Source organism: Erythrolamprus reginae, chromosome 10, assembly GCF_031021105.1.
Source record: "Erythrolamprus reginae isolate rEryReg1 chromosome 10, rEryReg1.hap1, whole genome shotgun sequence".
NCBI classification, from domain to species: Eukaryota; Metazoa; Chordata; class Lepidosauria; order Squamata; family Dipsadidae; genus Erythrolamprus; species Erythrolamprus reginae.
The window spans coordinates 26,378,600-26,390,916 of record NC_091959.1 but is presented as its reverse complement, the minus strand read 5'-3'; positions in this window follow the sequence as shown (position 1 = coordinate 26,390,916).

The window sequence follows — 12,317 nt, the reverse complement described above, 5'->3', positions numbered from 1 at the left end:
ACCCTGAATATTTTTGAGCCAAGTTTGTGGCTTAAATCGGAGTGTAGATACCAGGTACTAAACAATATTGCAAAATTGGCTTTGTAGGGGGAAAAAAAGGAGAACCCTCCATTAACACCTCCCATTTATTGCAGCTTTGCATGAGATGGTAAAGCATACTATTCCCAAACTATTTATGGGACGGAATTGCTGTTTTCCACTTTAAATTTACTAGCTTTTCTGCAGGTGGTCTTTTGGTTGCAGGCATTTGAATAGTTTTATGTGCTGTGGTGGTTGCAACATTTCTTTTGATAGTTTTGCTCATTAGCTTGAACTGCCCGGAGGAGATAATTTATTCCAGAAAGATAACATACCATACTGGGTATTAATAAATGATAATTCATTGCATCACTGCCCAGGAGCATGTTCAGTTTGAGCTGCAGAGAATGTTAACCTCCAAAGATATAGGATTGGTATATTCAAAGAAGGGCCAGGGGTTCTGCAGAGATATTTTCTTTTTCTTTTTAGCAGTCTGGAATCATTCTTCTAATTCTTCTTATTCTTCTAAACCAGGGTTTTAGAGGTTTAATTTTGGTGGGATGGGGCTTTGTGGAATGTTGTCCTCTCTAAAACGAAACAGCCAGAAGGACTTTATTTCAAATGTGCTGGACTGAAAGTTTTCCAAGTCAATGTACCCAGAGGCACATCTAATTCTCCACTTCTACCCATATTAGTGCCCACCTCCTCTGCCCATTTGCCAGGTTATCTCTAAGATACTGAGAACTGGGCTTCCAAAGGAGGAGAGGGCACCTGGTTCCTCACGTTATCTTGCCAGATTTTGAAATCTGGAGCTCAACACAAGGCAGAAAACCACCATAAATTCAACATTACAGAGACACACACATAGACGGGGTGGGGGGAGAGAGAGAGACAAAGACAGAGAGAGAAAGAGAGAAAGAAAGAGAAAGAAGGAGAGAGAGAGAGAGAGAGATTGTGACCACATTCTTACTCAGCTGATATTATTGTTGGTTGCATAACCTACCAGACATTTTAGACTGGATTTGGTACCACCACCCCCTTATCAAGTCTGTCCCAAGAACCTGGGAGATGCAGATATTATTGCTATTATTATAGTTAGTTAGTTAGTTAGTTAGTTAGTTAGTTAGTTAGTTAGTTAGTTAGTTAGTTAGTTAGTTAGTTAGTTAGTTAGTTAGTTAGTTAGTTCGTTAGGAAGGAAGGAAGGAAGGAAGGAAGGAAGGAAGGAAGGAAGGAAGGAAGGAAGGAAGGAAGACTTTTTCTTTAATTTCAACAGAATATTTTCTGCTTCAAAAGTCCAGAGCAGCTTTCAAAACTAAATGTTGAAATATCAGAACTGGTGCTTGGAAAGCAGAAGACATAAAAAGTATACTCTGCTCCAAATAACCTCATTTTATCCAGAAAACATCAGCATAGACCAGTCCCCATATTTCAGTAGGAGAATTTTGAACCAGTTTCGAATGTTTAACATAAAAGCTGCTCCAGTTATAACCATCGTTCCCTCCCTCCCTCTCCCCTCCCCCTCTCTCTTTCTCTCATTCAAAAAGTTTGGTTCTCTTCGAACCAGATCTGAACTGTAAATATGCACCATAATATTGGATCTGAAAGGAACAAGGAAGTCTCGTCCTTTAGTGGATGCTTAATCGAAATAAACTAAATCTATCCACACCAAAGCCGGGGAGGGAGCGGTTTATCATAATTAAATGATAATAAATTATATTTACCTCCTCCCCAATGTGGGCAAAGCAGGGGATTAGGATTAATTGATTCATTGGAGAGCTGGTTTGAATTCAGATTACGGTAGCTAATTTTGTGGGTTGAAAATCCTTTTTAAAACAGATTTTGGAAAAGATGAAAGCAACACCAGCTTCCGGAAATATTGAAACTTCGCTGACGACTTGAAGGCAAGCCGGAGAGAATTCAAGTCCGTTTTCTCTGGAATACACCCCACTGAATTCTAGGGGGAATCACCCCAAAATTGCATCTGAAAGAGAACTGGAAAATGCTGGGGGAAGGAACGGGATTCTCAGAGCGATAGAGTAACGAAACTCTTATCTCCGCAAAACTCATTTGCAGAGGTTTCTGCAAATAAACTTGATAGATTGTGAGGCTTCGACTGTTCTATTTAAACCCTGCAAATATCAAAGGCAGAATTCTATCGAGGCATAAAAACCTTTCACTGAAATTAGGAAAGGTTAATAAAGATTCCCGGCGCCCACCACCTGCGGCAAGTGAACCGGTTCGGGGAGACGCTTGCGTGTTTTAAAGGTGAAGAAGTGGCACTGAAAACATCACACCCACAAACACACACACATACACATAAAAACCGCATTGCGAATTCTCGGTCTGCCACGCCGAAGACTTGAGTAAAGATGAGAGAAGTTGTGGTGGAAAGAAGATACGAGGTCGGGACGGGCTGGCCGAAATGGAAAATGGAGAAGGAATGTCAGATCGATCTATCTATCTATCTATCTATCTATCTATCTATCTATCTATCTATCTATCTATCTATCTATCTATCTATCTATCTATCTGTATGTCATCTTTCTTTCTTTCTTTCTTTCTTTCTTTCTTTCTTTCTTTCTTTCTTTCTTTCTTTCTTTCTTTCTTTCTTTCTGGCAGTTCTAAACACATGATTGCGTGGGAGCAAATCTCGGTGGAGCCAGACGCGTGTTTGCCTGTGCACACGAACCCTTACACACAGGTGCGCGGAATCCAGTTTGGATAAAGCGCCAATTCCGTGCTCCTTGTTTCCCGCAGCCAGGGACCTCGCTCAGTGATTTTTATTGCTTCCTTTCAAAATCTCTTTTAAAAAATTCCCTTAATTCTTATGCAGTAGAGCATAACGTTGCAAATCCGTTTCATTTCGTTTTTTTCTCGCTACGATTGTGTGACTGAAACCTGGGTAGAAATTGCGTAGGGGAAAAATGTACGATTTCATAAAGTGGAGTTTTAAATAAACCCCCGAAAATATTTCAGCACCTGAATGGGTTTCTGTTCCATGTCGGGGACAGAAAAACCGGGAGAACCGAACAGAAAAAAGTTTGGAAGACTGAAATAAAGCATATCCCCGAACCATCTCTTAAACCGTTCGGGTTTGGAGGTTTTCTTTTATCCTTATTGTAAGGATAATAATAATAACAACAACAACAATAATAATATTAACAATTTTACCACCCGACGTGTTAAAGCTAATACCTGGTGGGCTACGCGATATTTGAATGTGTAAATTGCTGAATCTATGTGTAAATCAATGCCATTATTAGTTTATGGGGGGGGAGGAAGGAAAGAAAGAAAGAAGGAAAGAAGGAAGGAAGGAATGTTTGTCAAGCAGGGAGGAGATCCAAAAAAATGTCCAGTGACACGTATATATATTTTTAAAATGTTCACGATTCTTCGATTCTTTCGTGCGGGCGAAATTTGGGCTTCCGAAGAGACGCCGCCCTGTGAATTGCGAAGTGTCCCCAACGCAGAGACTCGATCCCAAGAACATCGCCGTCTCTGAGAACTGGGCTAACTTGGTTGAACGCAAACCCACCGACCCCAAAGGTATTTTCTTTTCCCCGAAGGCTCCTGAGACAACCCCCTTCCTCTACTGGGGGGGTTGGGGGTGGAAGGCCAACGCAGGGCAATGGGACAGCGCCTTCCTGCGCCCCTAAACCTGTCGACTCCGAATTCTATCAAGCTCAATCCGCCTTATTCCCCAAGTAAATCAGAAACTCTTTTCAATTGCCGCCAACCACTCGGCAGAGGATCGGACTTAAGAGCAAGCTCCCTCCTTCCAAGGTGGGTCGAATCCCCGCAAAGCCACTATAAACCGAATTCCAATTACGTCCAAAGATTTAATAAAGTGGATATATGAATATCTCTTCGATGATTTTCCCCCGACCTCACACGTTAGAAATAAGGTTCCCTCCTTCCGAGGTGGGTAAAGTGGGGAGCAAGAGACTCATTCTGTAAACCTCTTAGAGAGGGCTGTAAAAGCACTGTGAAGCGGTATATAAGTCTAAATGCTAAATGATATAAGTGCGTGGAATCAGGGTTTGTCTGAGCGGCTGGGATTTTTGGGGTGGGAGAGTGAGTTGATGTTTCAGGATCTGAATCTGCGGCCTTGGAGTAAAGGTGAATCCCCAGTTGCCAGGACTGATCTGTACCACTGTGGGAAAATGGGGTAAGAGCTGGAGAGTCCCCAGGACTGCAATTCTAAGAGGAAAGAAAGAAAGAAAGAAAGAAAGAAAGAAAGAAAGAAAGAAAGAAAGAAAGAAAGAAAGAAAGAAAGAAAGAAAGAAAGAAAGAAAGAAAATAATGAATAATGGGATCTGATTTTTTGGTTGGGTGGGGGAACGGAAAGTATCCTAGGAAGTAAAATATTATGCCGGCAATGTGGAAGTTCGTTAGAAGAATAGAATAGAATAGAATAGAATAGAATAGAATAGAATTCTTGATTGGCCAAGTGTGGCTGGACACACAAGGAATTTGTCTCAGGCTCAGAAACTCTCAGCAAAACCTCAAATTGGACATCCGAAGCGGAGCAGCTGAGCCCACCGTTCAGCCTGTACTGCACTCCGCAGACGTTACGCCAACTGTTCCCCGACTCGCCGACCGACCCAAGTTGGCTCCAAGGGCGCTTGGCGGTTCGCTTTGAACCCCTGGCCGCCGGGAGGCTCGCGGGATCAGCCCCCCTCGGTTGAGCCAGCGAGAGGTCCGCTTCGCTCTCCCGACCCCACGTGCTCCGAGCCCTCGATTGCTGACAAACCGGACGGTTCAAAAACCTAAAAGTAATTTGTTTATGTATTTTGTGTGTGTGTGTGTGTGTGTGTGTGTGTGTTTATTTATTTATTATTTGTTTGTTTATTCCTTTCTTTCTTTTTCTTTCTCTCTCTCCTTCCTTCCTCTTTTTTCTTTACTCCCTCCCTCCTTTTTTCTTTCTCTCTTTCTCTTTCTCTCTCTCTCACACACATACACTCTCTTTCTTTCTTTCTCTTTCTTTCTTTCTTTCTTTCTTCCCTCCTTTCTTTCTTTCTTTCTTTCTCTCTCTCTCTCACACATACACTCTCTTTCTTTCCTTTCCTTTCCTTTCCTTTCCTTTCCTTCCCTTCCCTCCTTCCTTCCTTCCTTCCTTCTTTCTTTCTTTCTTTCTTTGTTTCTCTTTCTTTCTTTCTTTCTTTCTTTCTTTCGAATTCGAACGACCCAGCAAGATAGTAAACGAGAAAAAGCCCAACCCTCCCCCAAACAAAACCCAAAGCCCTCAGCTGAGCCGGGCAGGGGGAAGAAGACGAGAACGGCCCGTTGTAGAAAGAGGAGAAGTTGCGGGGTGGGTTACGCCACGGGTTGGACGGTATGTATTAACTGGGGCTCGGTCCTCCATCTCGGCCTCTCCGGAACCCGCGTGCCTCTCCGGCGATGAAATCTTTCGCGGGAGGCGCTTTCCAGTTTGGGCTGATGAAACTTGGCCGGGCGAAATTCAAACCGCCGCCTGTATGCATATTGGCGGGTGTTTGAAGTTTTGCTCTCGCCTGGCCTCGAGCCTGGTCCCGCCCAGCGCCTCCGACCCCGCAGCCGATGGCGCGGGAGCCCCTTGTGACGGTGGAGGAGCCCTTTCACTCCCCGCCACTTGATTCCCACCGCCTCCAAGGGCGACGGGGTGGGAGGAATCGCAGCTTCCTTTCGCAGCATGGGGGGGGGGCTTCAAGTCGCCCCCTTGGTCAATGCGTGGCTCTTACATCTGCTCAACCAGCCCTGGAATGGGTGGAGTGGGCAAAGGTGAGCGCCTTAAGGGCAAGAGAAAGAGATTGACCCTCTAACTTTAGACCAGTGTTTCCCGACCTTGGCAACTTGAAGATATGAGGTCCAAATATCTTCAAGTTGCCAAGGTCGGGAACCCCTACTTTAGACAACCGCTGTGAAGTTTTTTCTTAAAAGAGCAAGCAAGCCTGGATTGGACTCCAAGTGATACAGGCAGAGTTTAGCATCCAATGACGTTCCAGAGGCCAGTGTGCTGTCCAAGTTGGCTTGTTGGGTTCTGGGCTGGGGCCTGGGGGCAGTGATAGAAGTCCAGTGAGCTTTCCAGCCACACAACAAGGACAATGCAACCAATTTCCTTATTAGCAAGTAATAGCAGCAGCCAACCAGGGCTGGGCTGAAAAGACAGAATAATGGTGCAAAAGTGAGATTTCACTAACTCCACACACACAAACACACACTTATAGCCAGTCAGGGCCTGCATAGCTGGCTCTTCCTTTATAACCCAAAGCCACCTGGACCATCTGAGGCTGGGGGGTTGAGGGGTTGCCACAAATTATCTCTGCTCTTCAAATGCAAGGCTGGAATCTGCTTGTCATCATTCCATCGTCTGATCTTCAAACATATTGCCAGGTTCGTGAGGGGAGAAGAATCTCATCTGATCCCTGCTAAAGTCTTTATTAGCATCCTGTGTAACTGATCCTTCATGGGAGGAAAGGGGTCGGATGGAATCTAAAGTGCTATAAACTCCAAATGAAAAAAATGATCAAAGAAGGAAGTGCCAATTTTTCAAATAGTTCGATGTTTACTGTTGTAAGGCTCCAAAGAACATTGCCTTTCCTTTTTCTCTAATTGTGTGGAAATTAACTCTGGTTGGGAAAATGGTTCTTGCTCTTCAGGTTTCTCTTTCAGCTGCTTTTTAAACTTTATCAGCTGAGTTCACAAGGCCCTCTTTTACCCTTCAGTACTTGCTTATTTCCTTAACCAACTCTGGGAGGATTCAGTTCTGAGCTGAGTAAGAACTTGGCATGGGGCTCAATCTAGGTCAATAGTCTTGACAGATCCTGCCCCATCCTTGGGAGAGCAGAAGAACCCTACACTCTGAAGCAGAACAACCCATCAGTTCAGGGTTGCTTCTGAGCATGTGCAAAATAACCTTCCCTCCTGAGCCTGCGTGACTTTCTGAGAAGATCCTGGCTCCTTTCATTTAGTTTTAATCCTCCTCCTCTCAACTTTCGGGGTTAAAGGGGGAGAGTCAAGTGCTGAGGTCAGATGAGATTAGATGATCTTGTGGTTTGAGATCTCCATTGTGACCCACGTGTGGGTCATGGACCGCAAGGGCCCACCACTACCTCTCCAAGTTGATGGGAGGGTTGGCCAACCTAGGTCTGGCTTTGAACTCCATAAAGAGATGGGTGTCAGAGCGAGGCGAGCCTTTCAATGAACCCAGGGATAGAAGAGACTTTTTGGTCCTCTCTCCTCCGCTTGGGAGAGCAGGGGGTCCCAAGCCAAGGGTCTCCGTTCATTGGTATGCCTGCATCATCCCACTGCAAGCTTAAGAACTTCACCCAGCCAACAGGTTAAGCTTAGGTTCTCTTCCATCCAACCAGTCAACCGTCTTACTCACTTTAAAGCCAGCCTCTTGCAATGCACTCTACATGGGGCTACCCTTGAAGACCTTTCGGAGACTTCAGCTGGTGCAGAATGCAGCAGCGCATGGAATAACGGGTGTACCAAGGCATGCCCATATTACTCCGACTTTACACCCACTGCGTTGGTTGCCAGTCGGTCTCTGAACGAAATTCAAGGTGTTGGTTATTACCTTTAAAGCCCTAAATGGCTCAGGGCCAGACTATTTACGGGACCACCTCCGACCTCATACCTCGCTGCGGCCAGTAAGGGCCCACAGAGTTGGCCTTCTCCAGGTCCTGTCCACCAAACAATGTCAGCTGGCTCCAGGATCTTGGGGAAGAGCCTTCTCTGCGGTGGCTCCAACCAACTCTGAACCTCCAGAGATCTGCATTATCTCCACCCTACCACTCTTCCGGGAAGTGATTAAGACCCGGCTTTTCCAGCAAGCCTGGAATTAGTCTGATTGCAAATATGTATGTTTTTTATGTTATTACTGACTTTTATTATTAGATTTTAAATGTTTTTATTGTTGTTGTATTTATTCCTATTGTTAGCTGAGTCCATTTGGATTGAGCAGCATATAAATACAATAAATATGGTAAATGAGTGAATGAGATTGAGAGGGTGTATAAAATAGGGAGAGAGAAAGTAAAAGAGTGAGGAAGGAAAGAAGGAAAGGAAAGAAGGAAGGAAGGACATTGAGAGATGGTGTATCAGAGATGGAGACAGAAAGTAAGAGTGAGTGAATGGGTGAGTGAGGAAAAAAGGAAGGGAAGAAGGGAGGAAAGAAAGAAGGAGATTGAGAGATGGCGTATAGGAGAGGGAGAGAAAAAGTAAGAGTGAATGAATGAGTGAGTGAGGAAGGAAGGAAAGAGGAAAAAAGGAAAGAAAGAGATAGAGAGATGGTATAGGGAGAGAAAAAACAAAAGTGAGTGAATGAGTGAGTGAGTGTGAGCGAGGGAAGGAAGGAAAGAAGGAAAGAAGGAAGGAAGGAAGGAAGGAAAGAAAGAAAGAAGGATGGAGAAAAGGAGAAGGGGGAAGAAAACAGAGAGGTCGACCCCTAACTCCGGCTCCTTTCTCTCCCACCCAGCCTTCCCTCCATCAGGAATTGTCACCCTCCTCCCGCTGCGCATGTTTCAGAGGAGCCCAGAAGAAAAGGCTGGGTGCCAGGTATGGGCGATGTGGCGGGTGGAAACTTCGCCCCCTCTACAAAGCGCTGGCAGCCCCCCATTTGCATAAGGTCAGGGTAACACCGCCGAGAGAACTTCGCCAGCATCCCGTCTCCTAGCAACAGCCCTGCGCCCTTGGGCCTGCCTTCCATTGGACTCCAACCCCCCCTCCGTCTCTCCGCCCCCCCCAGCCGCAGCCTTCTTTCTCTTTTCAGATGTCACCCACCCAGCCCGTCCTTGTCAACCCCACCGGTCAGCTGCTTTTCTGACACCCAGCTTCTCTCCCCCCCCATCCCCACTCCCTCCTCTGCTCCGGCCCCAATTAGAGAGAGAATAAAAGGATCCCAGGAAGGGAGGGGGGAACACACACACACCCTCCCATTATCAGAGCATTTGGCTGACCCAAGCATTTAGGCCAGTTTGAAGAGGTGTCGGTGAAGACTCCTTCCTTGGCGGCTGGCTTCACCCTGCAGGGGAAAGGCTTAATCTCTTCTTCGCAGAACATGCTGTCTCACCCCCCAAATGAGGCCATGGGTGATTCGGGTGGGGCCTCTAGCCCTATGGAAAAATGTGAGGGTGAAATTCCCACGAGTGGCTGGACACCCCAACTAGCCCCATCTTTGCCCCTCTCTGCCAACGCAGTGATTCATGCTGCTGCACAACAGTTTAACCTGGTCAGTTAACTGACATTCCCATCACACCCTGAACTTGGTTAGTGTTAAACCGTAATTATTTTGGGAGGGGTTGTGTCCTTGCATTTTATTTGGGTAGTTCCCACGCATTATTTTTAAAGATGGTTTCATCCAATCGCCAGACTGTAAAAACGTGAGTTTTAGAAACCTAAACAGCAGGCAGCTTAGTTCCATACAATGGAAATCAAGGTTAAAATTAACCATGCTTCACATCGTTTCTAAATGTGGCTGCCATGCAGTCACGTAGCTGGTTCAGCATGGAGATCCCATACAGTGAACTGATTTTTATTTGGACTTGGTTTAGCACATTGTTGGAAAATCCAGCTATTTTCATTGGTAAGCCATCTTGTGAGTCCCTTGCTTTGGTGTTACTCAACCAACCATGATTAAATCAGCCATCACTCAGCCTGTGAAAGAGCCCGGAAAAGAAAAAGTGAAGAGCCCAAGTTCTTTGCAAACAGCCAAGGTTTTTAATCATCCTTAGTCCATGGCTAGGTTGGAAAAAATGAAGGCCTTGCACTTGATGCTTTGACTCCTGGTGAATGTCTTTACAGCAACAGTGAAATCTTTTTTCCCCTTCAACTTCACCATCTGATGTAAAGCTCTAAAAATTTCCCAGTGGTCTCCCATCCAAACACTAAGTAGGACAAACTCTTCTTAGATAAGACCAGTCCAACGCTGCCACCTGAAGAGCCATATAGACTATGTGGGCCCTTTGGGTTGGGGTGTGCAGCATCCTGTGGGAAAATAAAAAAGGAAAGAGGAAAGAGAAAAGAGGTGATGGAAGGGAATGGGAAGGAGAGGAGAGGTGGGAAGAGAGGAGGAGGAGGGGAAAGAAAAAAGAAAGAGAGAGAAAGAGAGAGAGAGAAAAGAAAGAAGGAAAGAAAGAAAGAAAGACAGAGGGAGGGAGGGAGGAAGACAGAGGGAAGGAAGGAGGGAGGGGGAGAGAAAAAGAAAGAAAGAAGGAAGGAAGGAAGGAAGGAAGGAAGGAAAAAGAAAGAAAGAAAGAAGGAAGAAAGAAAGAAAGAAAGAAAGAAAGAAAGAAAGAAAGAAAGAGAGGGAAGGAGGGAGGGAAGGAGGGAGGGAAGGAGGGAGGGAAGGAGGGAGGAAGTTATGCCACTCCATCTTCCCTATAATGTTACTGTGAGCAGTTATTTGGTCAATCTGTATGGTTTCTGTTCTGTCGGGCTCTCTGATAGGAGCCTCCCGAAAATTCAAGGGTACAAATTTCAGACACACACACATTTGAAAATTCAAAACAATGTTCATTATCACAAAATTCAAAATAAACAAAGCACTCTTTTTGTATTGCAAAGAGCACTCTTCCCAAAACAATCGGGTAGTCTGTACAATTTCCCTTAAGCAGTCATTAAGTACTTAGCTAGCAGCTGTGAAGAAACTTCACACCCCTTCTTCTTCCAACGAAGTGAGACACACACACACACACACACACACACACACACACGTTGCTCTGCTTTGGTTTCAAAGGCGTGAAAAAGCAACAAAGTCCAGCAACACAAGTTTCCTGATGAACTCGGATCAGATATTCTTCCACAACAGCCAAACCCACATGCTGCTATTTATAGCAGCAGCCCTAATTACTGGAGCCCCACCCAAACACAGGTGGCCTCACTTATTTCCTGTAATATGTTTTTACTTGGTCTCTTCTATGCATAATTCTGCACTTGCATGGGTCCAAAACGTCATCATCTGAATCAAGGGAAGATAAGGGAGATTGACTGCCTGGGCTGTGTGCCAAGCCCTCCTCTGCCGAGTCACTCCCACCTTCTTCTTCGTCTGAGGAAACTAAACTCTGAACTGATTCTGTTGGCAATAACACAGGCCTGTGACATGTTGAATTTTCCCCTGCATCCACCTGCCCATTTCCTGGGGCAGGAGCTGGGCCAAAGCCAACCACAACAGTTTCCAGGTTGTAAAAAAAAATATTGCATGCCCCCAAATAGGAGTGCGGCGATGTGCTTGTTTCAGCACAGCAAATCCAAAGTTTGAATGGAAGGTCTCTAGACTTACGGGACATTTGAAAGAGTTCCTCTGTTGACTTTGTCTTTGCAAAGCACATGAAGTGCTCAGGACACCCACCCACAATCTTCCTGCCTTATTAAAGTCAGAAGCAGAGCCTGGAACTGAGGGTCCAGCCCCGTCAATTGGGGGAATTTAAAGGATGATACAAGGGAGAGAATAAAAAGGCCTTCAGGAAAGAGCTGTCAAAGACTTAGGCTCTGTCTGTTTGTGGTGTGCGGTGTGTTTGCAATTTTTATGCACTTGTGCCTAATGAGCTACCCAATGCTAACAATTAGATTAATTATTAAAACATGCACATTTCTCTGGGTATTGTATGATTGAGATCAAAATAAGAACACACCCAATTTGGATACACCGCATGGGGCTGAATTGGCAAGCTTTTCTCTCCATAAAAGTGACACCACGTCCCTTTGAGCTTCCATTCTAGTGCAGAGGACGGAAAGGAAGATGGGAGGACTTAAGAGCTGTTTATTTGGCAAGTATGCCTAACTCAAACACACATAACAACACACACTTACTTTGGGATAAATTGGACCCCTTGCAAGTCTTGGGTTTTCTTACCTGGAAGGGAATTTTACTCGTGTGTTTTCTTTTAATAGGAGGTATGGAAATCAATGAATCAAGTTTCCTTCACCTTACTTATAAAAATGAAGAGTGGCTAATGCTTCGCATAAAACCTGTGAGCACCTGGACCTTTTGGAATTCCCTCCTATTCATTAGTGCACAAAGTGTGCAAATAGTATGATGGAATCAATGGCTACACTCAACAACTATTCTAGCTACGAGTTCACCAAAGACAACCGTTATTGTATTTTACACACCATTTATGAAGTCCAGAACAGATCGCAGGCCTAAATCTTAGAAGAGATTCTTAGACTTAAGAAACAGATAATATGGTCATCAGTAAACTTACAGATTGTGCTGAAATGTCCAGACTCACCTTCAAATTACAAAATAAACAAGAGAGAGATTGTTACATGGTATAGGAAAATTTTTACAAGTGGCTAGAAACCAGAAGAAACAA